The 16,784-nt window shown below is 49.0% G+C and overlaps 1 long non-coding RNA gene across 1 annotated transcript; it reads left to right on the top strand.

Moving 5' to 3' along the window:
• The first annotated feature begins 953 nt into the window (after positions 1–953).
• On the top strand, positions 954–11,253 carry LOC126961126 (uncharacterized). The gene is made up of 3 exons (XR_007728194.1): positions 954–1,432; positions 10,164–10,322; positions 10,736–11,253. It is a non-coding gene; the product is annotated as an uncharacterized LOC126961126 (long non-coding RNA).
• The last annotated feature ends 5,531 nt before the right edge of the window (positions 11,254–16,784 follow it).

Raw genomic sequence — 16,784 nt, 5'->3', positions numbered from 1 at the left:
CACCTGGGCCTGCGCAGCTGCCAGCTGGCTTGAGGCATGGTGGACCCGCTCTTTTCTGGGACCTCCGAAAGACCACGTGAGTGCGATAGGAGTGTGTGTGTGTGAAGTGGGGGTCAGGTTATTAGGGGTGGAGGGAACGGAGCTGTTTGATTAATGGGTGTCCTGTGAACCTGCACATTTGCCCAAGGCTGCATTCCTGGGCTTTCAAACCCGGGCAGTTTGATAAGCTGGGACCAAAGTCCTCTTTCCACCCAGCAAGAAGAGCAAACAGGGCCACTCACTAATCCCAGCCCTGGCCTCTGGGGCCGTCTCTCGGCAACCAGCTAGCCAAGTGGCCTTTCACAAGCTAATCAATGAGCATCCCTGGGACCTCTGGGAGACCTGGCCAGCTTGCCTCAGTGGGGCAGGAGGGAGGCCAGGCTCACGCGACCTCCAGCATGCAGTCTGAAGGCCTGTGCTTAGCCAGCTAGGCCCTCCATGATGGCAGCAGCTGCTGTCTCTCCTATTCCTTCCTGCAATCATTCCCACCAGGGCAGCTTATCAGCCAGGCCTTCTCCGTTCCTCCAGTGCCCGACTAGAATGCTCTTCTCAACTTCCATAGCTCCTTCCCTAATCTCCCTCCCCCGGGAAGCTTTCCCTTACCAGCCTCCGGGGGACGCCCCCTTCCCTGCATCCCTACTGCCCCGGAGCCCTGGATTATGGTTTAGCACCGGACACTTCTTCATTCTGTTCCTGTGTGTTGGTTTGGTATTGCCAACTAGATTGTAAGCACCTTGAGGGTAGGACTTCAATTTTGGGATCGTCCCCAGTTGGGGGCACACTAGTAACTTTGGAAGGATAATATTGGTGAGGGGTGGGCTTGTGGGAACAGGACACAGATCCAGGGGTAGAGGCAGGCAGCTCTGAGGCCGGGGACCTCAATCCCAGTAAGATGTGGAGGGGAGGCTCTGGGAGATAAAAGGCAGCCGTGGAGTCAGGACTGGGGAAATGTTTATTTCTGGGGAGTCACAGCAGGTACATGGGGGTGTGGGCCCAGCCTGTCTCCATCCTCCACTCTAGCCTCTGAGAACTGCTTCTCTCCTTGGTGGGGCCCAAGCGATGGAACTGCATCTGTGTCTGCACCACTGGCTCCTTGTTCTTGACTACAGATGATTTGGGTTGGGATGGACCCCGGAAGGCCCTCCAGATTCTCTTCTCTGGAGACTTGGGCTTAGAACTGAGAGAGACACATCTCCATCTCTGGGTGTTTGCCTCTGACAAGACGCAACCAGCTATGGGCTGTCTGCAGTGAGGAGCAGTGGGAATCAGATCGCAAGACAGAAGGAGGAGGCAGAGATGCACAGAGGAGCTGAGACCAGAAACTCATAGCCCAGCTTGCAGATACTTTCGCTTCATATATCATCTAAACCAACCCTCACTGCCTTCCTAAGAGGTAGGTACTGTTAAGATCCTTTTTTATACATGGGGAGAATTGGGCTTAGAGAAATTAAGCAATTCGCTAAAACACACACAGCCAGTAGGAGGCAGACTTGAACCCCATCCTGCTAAGTTACAGAGTCCAAGTGTAACATTTCTCCTACCTTTGCTTCCAGCAGCTTTGTAGATCCAGGCCCTGGTCTCTTATGAGAACTTTCTCTACATCTCACACTTCAGTTCCACAAGATATCAGAAGAACTGTGACCAACACTACTGTAACAAGGTTCTATCTATCTATCTATCTATCTATCTATCTATCTATCTATCTATCAATCAATCATCTATCTATCCATTCATTTATTCACCCACTCATCCATCTATCCATCCAATTTATCCATCCATCCATCCATCCATCCATCCATCCATCCATCCATCCATCGTCCTCCATCCATCTATCTATCCATCCGTTTATCCATCCATCCATCATCCATCATCTATCCATCCACCTATTCATCCATCTATCCATCCTTCCATCCATCAATCATCCATCCATCCATCCACCCATCCATCCATCCATCCATCCATCCATATCTATCTATATAGCTAGCTAGCGAATAGCAATCACTTATTGAGCCCTGCTGTGCACAAAACACTACAACAGGTGCTGTGATGTTCTCAATCCTGCCTACTGGCACAGATGATGAGGGATGGCAGATGACTACTATCTGACTATGTGGTACAGACAGACAACAGGGTATCTATTAAAGTGCCCATGTAGAAATTACTGCAATTGCAGATTCCTTGACCCTTCCCAGGGATTCTAATTCAGAACAGGAGAGGAGCTCAGGAATCCACTTTTCCAACAAAGTCTTCAAGGGAGTCTGATGTAGGTGATCCGTAGAGCACACCTTGTAAAACAGCTGCCTGGAGAGTCTTGTTCAAAGGGATAGAGGGTCAGTGAGACCTGAGACAGTCAGGGAAGACCACCTAGGTCGAGGCCAGGCACCCTCATGTCCGCTAGCAGGGCCTGGAAAACCCTGGGAAGGAGTGGTGGGGTGAGGGGAGAGAGACCTAGGTCAGTGGGCAGCCTGGGCAACGGCCCCAGGGTCTTCCCATGGTGGTGAGGGGCAGCCAGCAGGGCAGAGGGTAATCTGTAGGAAGCTAGGTGAGCAGAAAAAGGCTATGGTCAGCTTTTGCTCAGTAACCATGATGTCACAAATGCAACAGCCAAAAAGTGCTCTGCCTACTTAGCCTCCGTGGAATTGGGAACCTTTCCACATGCATTTCTGGTGACTAAATGGACCTTCCATGGTGAAGAGGAAGGAACTTGTGTCTAATGCCTGGTCCAGGACTAAAAAATAAAAAAAACACTTAGTGCAATTAGAGTTTCAAGGGGGATGAGAATGGTTGGAAACCCTGGAGATCTTGGGCTGAATAAGGACTGATAGATCATCATATCATCATCATCATCGATTATCAATGTCATCATAATTGTCAATGACTATTAATGTCATTATCATTGTCAATGATTGTCAATGTCATCATCATTATCAATGATTATCAATGTCATCATTATCATCAATGTCATCATTACCAGTAATGATCAATGTCATCATTTGCTGTGGCCCACATGCCACGTGCTTTCCAGGCATGCTCTGTTGCCTCCTCACAGCGCGCCATTCTGCAGAAGGAAAGCTAGAACAGCGGGGCATCCCACAGCTGTCCAGAGAGTAAGGAATGAGTGTCACCTGCTCTCAGGTTGTCTCTTGGCACAGCCTCCAAACCACCCCAAGGGATAGAGATTTATCTGCTTATTACCGAGGAAATCCCCCAGCTTTCTCATAACACGTTGCTCTGTTCAACTCACTCCAGGACTCTCTAGGCCTGGACATGATGCCAGGGGGTGCCCAGTGCGAGGGCACCCATGCTTGGTTGGTTCTGGGCTCACTTTTCCTGCAGAGCAGCCGCTACCCAGCGATGTCTCTGAATCAACCCCCACCTCACCTCTGCCAGCCCCACCTCATCTGGCTTTCCCCAGCCTCCCTCACCGTCTTCAGCAAAACCCTACCTCCCCAGCCTGCCCTGGGGGGCCACGCTCTCCCACTCCTTCCTTATTAGCGTGCATGAAAAGAAAAGGAATTTCTTTTGCAGTTTATCCTCTGAACAGCCTCTGAAAAGAGTTGAAGGACATGCTGCAAAGTGTGAAAAAAACAGGGCCTGAGCTTGCCAAGAGGGCCCAAGTGGTTACTTTAATCATGTGGAACAGCCCCCTTTTCATGGAAAATTTTCTACTCCAACACCTGTGGCCATTAAAGGCGCCCTCGGCTCTTTTCTACCCTGGGTCCCAGGGGTCACTCTCCAGCCGAGGCTGGCTGCCAGCTCCGGTCATTACTCCTGTGCCCCTCCTCTCTGCCTTCCTCGGCCCTTCCCAGCCCAGCTCTGCTTCGCCCCAGGCCTGCTGGGTGCAGGCCTGCAGTCCTGCCTGGCTTCCCTCACCTCCCTGCAGTTTCTGAAACGAACACTTCAGCGAGACCAGGTTCCCCTCCTCCTGCACTGGTTGCTCTCTGAGGCTTCTTGGGACAGGTCTGTCTCTGTCCCTCTGCAGCCTCTGACTCTCTGCTTCCTCCAGAATCTTCTTAGGCAGGCTCACTTCCCCGGACCCTGGAGATGCTCCAGTGCCTTCCGTCCCCCAGGCTGAAGTGCCCTGTGCCTCCTCTCAACTCAGAGACAGGGAAGCCCTGGAGAAACAGCCCCACCAGCCCTCATTTGATCCGCTGTTCCTCTGCATGTCCAGTTTTCGTTTTCAGATTGTGTACGCTGATTTGGGTTTGCAATTGATAATCAGTGTGCTTGGGATAGCGCACAGCCCCCTCCCCACCATTCTTTGTTGAATAACTGGGATGCAGAAGAGTGAAGAGATTTCCTTAAAGTTCCACAGTGTCTGCCAAGACAGGGAAGGACTGGGAATAGATTGTGGAAGCCAGACCTCCCAAACGACTTGCCCCAGTTTTCTCTCCCCATCTCCTTACTTGCTCCCCTAGCCTTGCCTCCCCCATCACGCTGCAGACACAGTTCTTACTCAGGCCACTGGTGACCTCAGTGTCTCTAAATCCCGTAGACATTTTCTCTCCTCATCTTGTCTTCTTGGCAGTATTGGACACTGTCCCTTCCCTCCGCTGCTTGGGACATTCTCTTCCTCTGCTTCTGTGCGTCCTCCTGCTCCTTGTTTTCCTTACCACACAGGCCAGTTGTTCTTTGCAGGAAGCCTTTTCTCCAATACTTGAAAGCTGGTGCTCCTCCGGGCTCAGGTCCGGGTTCTCTTCCCATTCTCGACTTTCTTCCTTTGCAAGCTCATCCAGACCTGCTGCTTCTACCACCATCCACGTGTCTCCAGCCCTGCGCTTTCCTGTGTGCTCCATTCACCTCCTTTCTGATGTCATTTGGATGCCACAAAGATGCCTCAAACATAATTTGCCTAGAACTGAATCCATGATATTCCTCAAGACTGCAGTGTTGCACAAGTCCACAGGCATCATTGAGCAAAGTGGGGCCCCACTCTTCACCCCAAACCTGCTCCCCTTGGTACTTCCGAACCCACTGAATAGGATCAACCAAACAGGGCTGCAGGCTGGAAATCTCAGAGTCATTCTCAATGCCTCCTTCTCTCTGTCCCCCTGCCAGATGCAATCTGTCCCCAGTCCCCGTCCTGTGCGAGCTGCCATCACCTCCGCACTCTAACGTTACTAAATGATATATCAGGTGATGAAAGTGGAAATGAGGACCAGGGACAGGTAGATACTGACTACTGAGATAGTGACTTTCTAGCTCCCAATCTAGAATTTGGACTATATCCCTGCAGGAAAGTATGTCTAGGAAATTGCATCAAGTTAGGAAAATAAACGTGGCAGTGAGTGCATCCTTACCCCAGCCAGGTGACGCAGACTGTACCACATTGCTCGGTATGGAAGCGGGCATCCAGTCATGGGAGGAGTTGACTTTTTGTGTCCAGAACTTTGTTTTCCTGTAAGGCTATTTAAATATGCAGGAGCAATTCAAAATATTGAAAGCCATATCTAAGTCAAGGGGAAAAAAGTAGGCACTTTCAAAATAATACGATTCCCCCTGATATTATTCAAGCGTGAAGCGGATTACCAGAGGGTGGTCCACACAGCTCATTTGTTTCTAGACTGCCCACAGTACCCAACATAATGCTTAGCACGCAGCAGCTTCCTGCAAGTACTTTGAGTAAGTGAATGTGTGCCTTCTAAAATATCTGGGACTCATTGGTCAAGTGCTGGAAAACAGCAAGCATGATTCAATGACAATCAGAGGAGACACTAAAGGTGACCCAATCTCTAAATTTCTCCTTGGCCCAGACTTCTCTTCTCTCTGCCAATTTAGTTCTTGCTAAAACAATACTTTTGTTAATGACCCAGGAGGGAGTGGGCAGAGCTGGGCAGCTACAGAGGTGGGGACAGTGGGAGTGGGAGGGGAGCTCTCTACAGCCATGTTACTGGTACCTGGGCCCTCCATCTGGGCATCCCAAGTTTCAAGGTGACCTTACTAAAAAGTCTCAGGTCTCACTCCAAGTCAGAAATGGAATTTGAAACTCTCTTGGCTCCATTTTGCAGAAGAGTAAAGCGAGACCTAAAGGGAAGACGTGGCTGGGCGTGGTGGCTCACATCTGTAATCCTAGCATTTTGGGAGGCTGAGGTGGGCGGATCACCTGAGGTCAGGGGTTCAAGACCTGCCTGGCCAACATAGTGGAACCCCGTCTCTACTAAAAATACAAAAGTCAACTGGGTGTGGTGGCACGCACCTGTAATGCCAGCTACTCTGGAGACTGAGGCAGGAGAATCACTCGAACCCAGGAGGCGGAGGTTGCAGTGAGCGGAGATCATACCACTGTACTCCAGCCTGGGCAACAGAGTGAGACTCTGTCTCAAAAAAAAAGAAGAGGTGGTTTGCAAAAGACACCTAGAGAGTTAGCAGTAAAGCCAGAACTGGAACCCTGGTCTCCAGGTTCCTCCCCCAAGGATCCTTGCTCTATAACAAGTTGTCTCCTGGGATGGCAAGGGTGAACTCCTCAATCACAGAGACCCTCCTGCAATAAAAACTGTATTAATTTACTAAAATAATATTAACACAGCAGAATAGAGATGGAGGATTCACACTTCTCCGTTTTAAAATGTACTCCAACCTTGTGGTCATTATAGCACCGCGGCACTGGTAAAAGGATAAACATATAGACCAGTGGAACAGAACTAAACCAGAATAAGCCAGACATAAACCCATACACCTATGGCCAATTGATTTTCAACAAAGCAGAGTCATAAAACACATGTACTGCGTAAACGGAAATTATGAACTGGCTGAACCCCAGAGGCCAGTCTAGCTGGCTGAGATTTTCTTCCTAACCAGATACATCCCTGCCTCCAAGGGACATGGTGGCTCATGCCTGTAATCCCAGCACTTTGGGAGGCCGAGGCAGGTGGATCACCCGAGGTCTGGAGTTCAAGACCAGCTTGACCAACATGGTGAAACCCCATCTCAACTTAAAATAGAGATTTCTAGTAGCCGCGCCACTTTCCTGCTTGGGTCACAGGTAGGGGTGTGGTGGGATGAGAAGGAGGCTGTCCCAAGACACTGAACCTCTGGGATTGCAGACAAAGTGCCTGTCGGCTGGCAGAGGACAGTTAGGAGGACAGGGCTGAAAGGCTGCAGCATTTGGTTAGGAGGCCCTGAGAACAAAGCCTAGGTCCAAATTAGACACGAGGAGCATCAAGACCCATGTCCCTTGTGGGGCTCAGGCATTGGTAGTATTCGCAGAAATGTCTGTGATGATGGAGGCAGGAAGTAGGTGGCACTGGATGGACCACCTATGAAGGGAAGCATCAGGGCCCTGTCATGGGCCGGATGTGAATGGGAGGATGGGAGGTTGAACTTGAGAGCAAACAGCATCATGGATGCCTGGAAGAACCTTGGAAAGTCATGTCCATGCATCTATCCAGCCAGCTTGGGCAGACAGGGCTGGTTCCTCACCCTAAACCACCAGCCATGTAATCATCAAGTTCACTGGATTATTCTTCTGCACTGGGTCCCAAGGTTGACCCCTCTGATCCCTCCCTCCCATGTCCTTTGAAACTGTGTTTTTAGGGCCCACTGCATCCCACTAGAGACATCAGTGTTCATGTCTAAATTTCCTGCTGAGTCTAAGCCCCTTTTGGCCAGGATGAGTCTGACTCATCATTGTTTTCTGCCACTAAGCCTGGTACTGTGCCTTACTCTGAGAAGGTGCTCATGAGTTGTCCATTGCATGCATGACCATAGGGGACATGTTTTGTATGCCAACAAGCTTTCACTGGGGGAAGCACAGTCCAACCTCATGCAGTTCCCCTGGGGGCATTAAGCACGGAAGCCTCAGGGATGACATCCAACCTAGACTGGTCCAATTCCAGTTGTTTATACCCCCAACCCCAATTTGTAGTGATTGGTTCAGATGTGGGCAGGTGACCCGAGCAGAGCCAATCACAATCCTCCCACAAGATCTGGCTCATGAAGTCTAGAAGAGCCTGCCTTCCTTTTGGATCCTGAGCTGTGAAGACATGGCCCAGAGGCTCCCATGGTCCTATTTCTTATTATGTTTGTGAGCCTTTTATGAGAATCAAGATAGCCGCATAAGGTAAGCAAGGGCTGGGTCTGGAGAAAGAAGCAAACACTCGATGATGGTGTTGGACATTTCAGCCTTGCCCAGAGTCCTTATAGCCCAGACTGCTCAGTTTTAGGACCAGGGATTTTTCTCTTTTCCCACTCAGGTTGGCTTGAATTGGGTTTTTGATCCTCATACCTAAGAGTCTTGGCTCATCAGTGAGAGCACCCTAGTTTGAACCCCACCTGGTGGTAGAGGAAATCTCTGGCAGATCTTGGGGAGAACAGGAAGAACTTGGTGTGATGCAGCCCTTGTGGTCTGCCATAATCTCAGGTTAATTTAAAAACAGGGCACCTGGAGGAAGCCAAGAAATTCTTAGGAGCTGGGAGTCAACGATAAGCAAAATGGCTGGAGAAGAGTGATGAAATTAGCCTCAGTTGTTGGCAGTGAGGGGTTGACGGGGTAGAGATGGGGAGCATAGGAGGGCTGAAAGGGGGAGGGAGACAGCCTTGACTTGCATGGAAAGTCTAAAAATGCAAAAATTAGTTGGGCGTGATGGCAGGCGCCTGTAATCCCAGCTACTTAGGAGGCTGAGGCATGAGAATTGCTTGAACCCAGGAGGTAGAAGTTGCAGTGAGCCAAGATCATTCCACTGCACTCCAGCCTGGGTGACAGAGCGAGACTCCATCTCAAAAAAAAAAAAAAAAAAAAAAAAAAAAAAAGAAGTGAGGAGAGGCTACTGTAACCACAGTGTGTGGTCATTATTAGATATTAGATTACATATGAATTATTAGATGTGTCTGGCATGCAGAAGATACTTAGGAAACCATAGCTATTGCTACTACCCATAATTTCTGGATTACACAGAGAAGGGATGCTAATGCCCTCTCCTTCCCATGGCAATAATTTTGTCTCCTGTTCTGATTGAGAAGGTTGAGGTGTCTGGAATGTGGATTAGCAGATGGTCCCATAGAGGGCGTCTTCTGTTTATGGGAGAGTCCCTCCAGTTCTGCATATGTTTAGTGAACATGCATTGATTGAGTGGCACCCCACCTTGCTGCTGATACATTATTTAAAAAGCAAACTCTTTGTTTTGGTATTTAGAAGCATATTTTGATTCTATGTAAACAGTTATGTAACCACTTGTTTTTATAGTAAACCATACATAGTTAGGGGCTACATATTTTCAGTCTAATTAAACAAATTCAAAAGATATTTACTAAGTGCCAACTCTGTGCCAAGGCTGGACCAGGCCCTGCAGCTGGAGATGGACGGGGGTGTTTCACTGGGAAGATTACCATAAAGAAGAGAGATGAGAGTGATCACTACAGCACAGGGTGTGTTAAAGGGAGAACAGATATTTTTTGAGTGTTGTGGAAGCATAGGAAGGAGGAATTAATTCCTCTTGGGGAAAGCGAAGAGGAATAGCAGCAAGGCGGATCTGACATGTAAGGGTGTGAACGCCCCTAAGGGGCAGGGGTGTTCCAGACACTGTGGGTAAACCTGCAGAGCGGCCTCCTGTGGCTTCTGCTTGGGCTTGGTGGGGAGGAGAGGAGAAAGTAAGGCTGGAGAGGCAGGTGGGCTGTGAATGCTGAGGCTGGACCTTGACAGGAAGAAGCCCTGAAGTGTTTTAATCAGGATCTGAGGTGATGGAGTGGCATTCTGGAAAGATCCCTTAGGCAACAGTGGGAAGAATGAAGCAGACAGAGGCAGGTTGGGGCTGAAAGAGTAGCAGGGGCTGTTGAAATAGCCCAGAGGAGCTGCAGTGATGGCCTGAGCCAGGGCAGCAGTTGTGGGGATTTCTTGGGGGCTTTGGATGGAAAATTGACAGAAGGTGGCTGGAGGTCAGACCTGAGGCTCCAGGGCAGTGAGGATGGCTCCCAGGCTTTGGGCTCCAGTGACTTGGGGAACACAGTTGGAATATTGTGAGCGTTTCGTTGACTTCACCAGAGGCATGTGAGCCCTCTGTCTTCTCCTGAGCCTCAAGAAGTCTGGGAGAGGAGGAAATAGGGGAGGGAGGGCATGGGAACCTGGCAGGGTAGGAAAAGCCAGCCTGCCTATTCTGGTCAGACCTCACCACTCCCCGATTTCCTGGCAGACACGGAGAACAGGAGCACTGGGCTGGGCACAGGAGTGGGGCCTCTACGGACAGTGGTTTCAGCAAGAGAAGGCTCCTCCTGAAGCAGCCCTGGGAGCCATCCTTTGGGGAAGCAGATGGTCCAGGAAGCAAGAGGAGGGAACAGAGCCTCGTACACAGGTGTCAGAGGATCCTAAGAACGTTCTGGACTGGCAGCTGCTTTCTCTGCAGGTTTTCATGGGCTCAGCGGCTGCCTGGGTGGGACGCTGATCCTGGCTCACTTTCAGGCATCGAGGAGACTGACAATCTCCTCATCTTATCCACGTTCTCCCTCCAAATTCATTAAGTTAAACACACACATGCACGCGCGTGCACACACATACACATACACTGAGACGTTTCAAATGTGCTAAGCTAGGCAATATATTTATATATTGTAAAGGGATTCTATTCTCTAAGAACTAAAAGCAATACTCTAAAAGCTCCAATTACAACTTACTTTTAAACTTAATGTTTGGTTATGTCCTTTTGTGCTTGTCCTCTCATTGTGCTGGTCTCTGATTTTGTGCCTGTCCTCTGATTTTCCTTCACAGATGAACATAACCGGCCAGCCAAGCTTCACTTCCGCTTCAAGCTGATCTCCCACTTGTGTCTTCTTGTCTCTATTGAACTAAGTTCCTGAGACCTAATCCTTCCCATCACTAGTATCAGTGCTTTTATTTTTGTTTTCTACTTAGTTGGATAACATAGTGAAGGAAAATGTGCTAATATAATAGAAATAATTGCATTAATAAGCCTGGTAAAGAGTCAGAGACAGTGAGAGCCATGGCCAGAGCCAAGCTGCTGGCAGCTAGGCAGCACCACCATACAAAAGCTCAAAAATTTCTTTCAAGAAATGCCATACGGCTGGGTGCAGTGGCTCATGCCTGTAATCCCAACACTTTGGGAGGCCTAGACGGGTAGATCACTTGAGGTCAGGAGTTCAAGACCAGCCTGGGTAATATGGTGAAACCCCGTCTCTACTAAAAATACAAAAATTAGTCGGCGTAGTGGTGCACACCTGTAATCCCAGCTACTCACGAGGGTGAGGCAGCAGAATCGCTTGAACCTAGGAGGCGGAAGTTGCAGTGAGCTGAGATCATGCCACTGCACTCCAGCCTGGGCGACAGAGTGATATTCCATCTAAAAAAAAAAGAGAGAGTTCATAATGTCTGCGTGTGAAGGTGTAAGCTATATGACAGTTAAATACATAAAAGTGAGGACCGTGTGGCTTTAATTCACAGATTTATTATTGTAAAAACTCTCTTGTATTTCTTCACTTTAAAGAAACATGAATAAAATATACAGCACTCTCACTGGTGCAATTCCTCAGAGATTCCTTTGCCCCATTGGGATCGGTCAACGGGTAGAGAAGGAGAAACAGAGGAAGGGATAGAAGTGACACACGGAGAGACAGAAGGTAAAAAACAATGGGAGAAACAGAAAAAAACTTTTTTAAAAGCTATCATTAATATACTTTGAATGCTAAGATATTGCCTTACTGAAATGAGACTAGGAAATTATGAAAAAACAATAACCAGAGAACAAAAAGGAGTTCTTGGAAATAAAAATAAAGCAGAAAAAAAAGGATTTTACAGGGAAAATAGATAAAGAATGAGACATTTGGAGTATCAATTTAGGATGTCTAATATCCAATTAATAGAATTTCTAGCAGTGGAAAAAGAAGAGATGGGGAAGGGTAGAAATTAGCTAAGAAATAATAAATGGATTTTTTTCTAGAATTGAGGGAGATGAGTTTCCAGATTGACAGAACCTGTTGATTGTCCAGGACAGTAAATAGGAAAGACACATAGTAAGTAATATTGTCGCAAAATTTTTCCAGCAACAGGGATAGAGAGAAGTTCCTTAGAGCTCCCTATGAAAAAATAAGACAGGTCCCATACAAAGCTTCCGGAATCGGATGGTGTCAGATTTCCCAATAACACAGGGTAAGTTAGAAGACGACAGAGCAGTCCTTTTAAAACACTAAGAAAAAATAATTTCCAACCCAGAATTCAGTACCTTACCACATAAAAAATGTACCCTTTCTCAGTAAGGCACTGAAGGTGTTCCAGCAAGACAAAGCAGTAAATGTAAAAAAGTAGAGGACACGAGCTGTAGGAAACAGGCTTACAGAAAGTTTTGTCTCAGAATAATCACCAATTACTATTTTACTCAAATATCATCACGATAATGGAAGGATGAGGGAGGAGCTGTGAAGGAGAGTGCAGTGTAACGTTGCTAAGTTCTCTTTTGCCATTCGAAGAAGCCACGAGACCATGTCTAAAATTGGTAAGTGATGACATAGCCACATAAGCAAATTATTCAGAAATATACAGGCAAATACCAGAAGCAGCAGCTGGGAATGGATGCTGGTTTGGTTACCTCTGGTGAGCACAGCTGGGCAGAGAAGGCGCTGGGAGGAGAACTGGGAAGTGGTAGGCAGGAAACCAGTTTCTAGTTGTTGCTGTTACATATTCTTTTAATATGAATTGATTTAAAATACAAAAACTATGTGCACATATTACTTTGATAAAAATGTTTAAAGAAATTTCTGTGAAAAATCAATGAACCAAGTACACCTGTGAGCCATTACTAATATGGTCACACAAGCATCATCCAAGTGGCATGGACAGAGCCATACGCAATTTCTGCCTAGCCCCACACCACCGTCCCCCTACACCTTCCTTCCCAACCCCGCACTCCCACCTCTGCACCCTGCCCATCCCATCCACTCTCAAGCTGCACCCGGAGGCTCAGCCCCCGTCCCCACCCTCCCTGGCACTCAGCCAGTGCTGGACCTGGCAGGACCACCCCTCCCCCGCCCTGCCTGTGGCTGCTGGGATCCCTGTCGCCCTGGGACTCAGCTGACAGCGGACGGACAATGGTATTTCCCATCAGCCTGGGTATCAGGAGCCGGCCTTATCCAGTGGTGTTTTTCTATTAGTCTAACACCCCATTGTCCACTCCTTATCACTAAAATGTTGATGTCATGCCTGGCTTGGAAGTGGTTTCTGCTGCTCCGCCCTGGGACAGCTTCACTTTAATTGGGGGCGGGGGAGGAGGAGGGGTGGAGAAGCCCATTTATCAGAATTCTCATGAGAATTCACCCCGTTCCTCCTTTCAATCTTTCAATCGGGGCCACAAAGGGCGCCTGGTGGGGTGGGTTCCTTGCTGCGATTCCTGGTCTTTCTCTCTTTCCTGAGTAGGTGCGCTGGGTCTCAACCCCGGTGGCCACCCTCAGGGCTGAAATATCGAGGTGGGTGCAAGGACTGGGGGACACTTTCATCCCACCATGCTTTGGGCTGGGGATTTTGGGGACCTGCTTTATCCTTTTGGTAGGTGGAGAGCTCTGGGTGCGTGGGGCACGACTTTTCCTTCTTTGAATCTTCTCCAGCCCCTGACGGCCCCACCAAGGACCACTCTTAGTAGGCGCTCCCTAGATATGTGACGGGCTAATGGGAATGGCAGTCAGTCAGAAGGTCCAGTCTGAGAACAGATAGAAAATGTGAGGCCCATCTTCATCTCCATTCTCCTAAACCCCACCGCATTGCGTCAGCTCTTAAGGGAAGTCTTAGAAATACACTCTGTGCCTTCCCCACGTGCCCTGTCCTTCTGTCCTTCTCTGATTCTGTTTGTTCGTAGTGGAGGTCAGCGCACAGGGAGACAGCGTGCATGCCTGGTGCACGCGCAGGTGCGAGTGTGTGTGTGTTAGAGGTGCAGTTGGTGTACAGCCCCCCAGGGAAGCTGGTTAAGAGAGGACGCAGTGCACTCTGGGGTAGTTTGCTTGGGCTTGGCTGTGGTTTGCTCAGGCAAATTGCTTTACTTTCCCAAGACCTGGCTTCCCTGTCTGTTAAACAGGTACCACAAGGCAGCTTCCCAGGGGCTTGCGGTGAAGGCTGAAATGAAACGATTGAGGTGCTTAGCATGGTGCCTGGCACGTAGTAGGCACGCAGGAAATGGCAGCTATTACTGGTACAGCTTTCTGTGGGCTTTGACTGAAAGCCCAGTTTGGGAACTGGTGAGCACGGCAGAGTGCCATTCTCCTGGCACTCTTCCTTGGAGAGCTGGGACAGGGAGGCTGAGGTCCCCTCCGGCTGGGCCAGCCTATGTGGAAAAAGCAAGTTTGCTGGGCCTCAAGTTCTTGCCTCAACTTTAAAAAGCAAATAAGTGCACACCATAAGCATTTGGAGGCTGCTGTTTTCTATGGAGTCAACATGTATAGACCATGAGTATATTCTGGAGTGCTCAAGATAGAATGCAATTTGGGACACAGATGGCAAGCGCAATTTGAAGGTGCATTTTGCCTGTGCAAAGTGGCCACACCACGTTAATCTAATTTAACACACACACAAACTCTGCAAGCAGGTTCTGTTCTCTGCAAGAGGGTGAGAGGCTCAAGACCAGTCTGATGACACATAGAATGTGGCCGTGCTCTCCAGCCGCCCAGCCTCCAGCCGCTTGCCCCATGTCTTACAGAGGAGCTGCTTACACTGCTGTGGAAGCCCACCCTAGAATAATGACCAGCACAGCCCCTGAGGGTCAGGGGCCACATGCGAACACCATCTCATTTGGTTCTCACCAGACCCTGCGAAACACATCAGGGAGGAATCCTTATGTCTGAGCAGAGGAAGCTATAGGGGCTCATAGAGAGCTAGAATGCAAGCCTAGGCCTTCTGAGTCCAAATCCAGGCCTTTTCCATGACTTCAAGTGACAGCAGATAAAGCACTTGACTTTGTCTCTGAAACACACATTCCTGGGAAGAAAAGAGGCCTAAAAACGAGAGCAGGGTCTGTCTGCTTTGTCCCCGTGTTTACTGTGTGATCTTCATTCCTCAGGGTCTTGCCGGGTTCTCGTGAGTACTGCAGTCCTTGGGGATCTTGGCCCAGAGCCCAGGACTAAGGTGGCCAGCAGTCCAGAATAGGGGTATGCTACCTTGTCCCTGGTTCCAGACAGCATGACACCCCTCTTCTCCTTCCTGATAGGATTGTTCTGGAAATTCCAAAGGTTAAAATTGGGAAATGAGAGGGAGGCAGGAATACTGTGTGTGACCTGGATAGGAAGGGACAGTGCTTTTCAGGGGGCAACTTTAAGCAATGTAAATTCTCTTACCCTAAGGGACTTGGAGGGTTTCCAAAGGTCTCAACTCTCTCCTCTGTGGATGGGGTAAAATCCCACCGATGAGCCTTCCATCTGTCCTAATTTAAGGTGCAAATATTTCTGGCAGGCCAACGCACAAATTCATGAAACACTTCAGCATGAGTGAGCAACTCACACACCCTCTTCTGAGAGTGCCAGGTGCAGACCAAAGATGCTGAGGGGAGAACACACAAGGCCCAAGAGGAAAGGGTGTACAAACAGAAAACAGTTCTTGACAGTTTTCCAGATCTGCCACCTTTTTTGTTGTTGTCGTTGTTGTTGAAGTGTGGGATTTTCTCTCCTCTCAAGTTTATGTCTAGAACACGCGTTCCATCGGTTGGATCCTTGGGTTTAAGGCAGCGTTTCCAGGGTGCCTCTTTGCTTAACTAAGCACTGACACTCCTTAAGCTTCAGTGATCTCAGTGTCTGATTTCCAGGGTGTTGGAGGGTCTGGCTGGGTTTTCTGGAAAATTCTTATATACATTGAAGTGTCCTCTCCCTTCCCAGAACAAACAGCTTGTTTAGCATTATCAGAGCCCCTTGGCTTTACAAAACCCACATTAGCATACAATGCTCAGCTCCTCTTTTTAATTGTCCCCTTTCTCCTTTCTCCCTCCCTTCTATCCTGTCTTTCACCTTTCTCTCCTTTCTCCCTTGGGATTTGCAATTTTGTTTGTGAAATAATGACTCACTCCAGTAATCAATGACCTGGACTTAGAGGTCATTGACGTATTCTTCCTTGACTATTCACCTAAATCAGCACCTCCTTCCCAGTTTGTATCTTTCACCAAACCCTTACTAGCATTTGCTATGTTGTGCGATGATGATTTGTGCCTTTCTTGTCTCTAATACCAGATCTAAGCCCCAAGGGGCAGGGACTGTCACTCTTGTTCCACCGTATTCCATGTCTGGGCATGGTGGCCAGCACACAGAGGTGTTTAGTAAACACAGGGTGAATGAATTAATACCGGGATAAAGACCAGTGTGGTCTGCAAAGACCAGTGATTGCGGGGAGGATGGACTGTGCCCTGAGTTTTCCAGGCAGACCTCAACGATGAGAAGTGACAGGGTTTGAATCCAAGCGGGGAGGCTACCCTGGACTCAGAAAACAGGGGTTTGTCTTTCTCACATCTCAGCTTCCGAGATCAGGAGCCAGAGACATGTTGGAGACTTTTAAGAGAAGAGCAGGAGAGGAGGCTGAGGAAGAAAAACCACGTGCCAGGCCTGGACAGGGGAGAGGGGAGTCGCCCCCCGGCTCTTCCCTGGCTCATGTGCTGTTTCTGTCTCTGCAGCCCCAGTGAGCGCCTGCCAGGCTCTGTGAGGGAGCAGTGCACGAGCATGCCATCCTCCTCGGTGACCAGGTCAGAACCCAGGCATGCCATGTCTGGGCCCTGGGCAGGTAGGCAACACCAGGCAGCGTCTCAGGAGGGAAGGTGGTGAGGGGAACGGCATGCAAGCAGCCA

Source organism: Macaca thibetana, chromosome 8 (assembly GCF_024542745.1).
Source record: "Macaca thibetana thibetana isolate TM-01 chromosome 8, ASM2454274v1, whole genome shotgun sequence".
Classification (NCBI taxonomy): domain Eukaryota; kingdom Metazoa; phylum Chordata; class Mammalia; order Primates; family Cercopithecidae; genus Macaca; species Macaca thibetana.
This window is presented reverse-complemented; position numbering and strand designations above follow the sequence as displayed.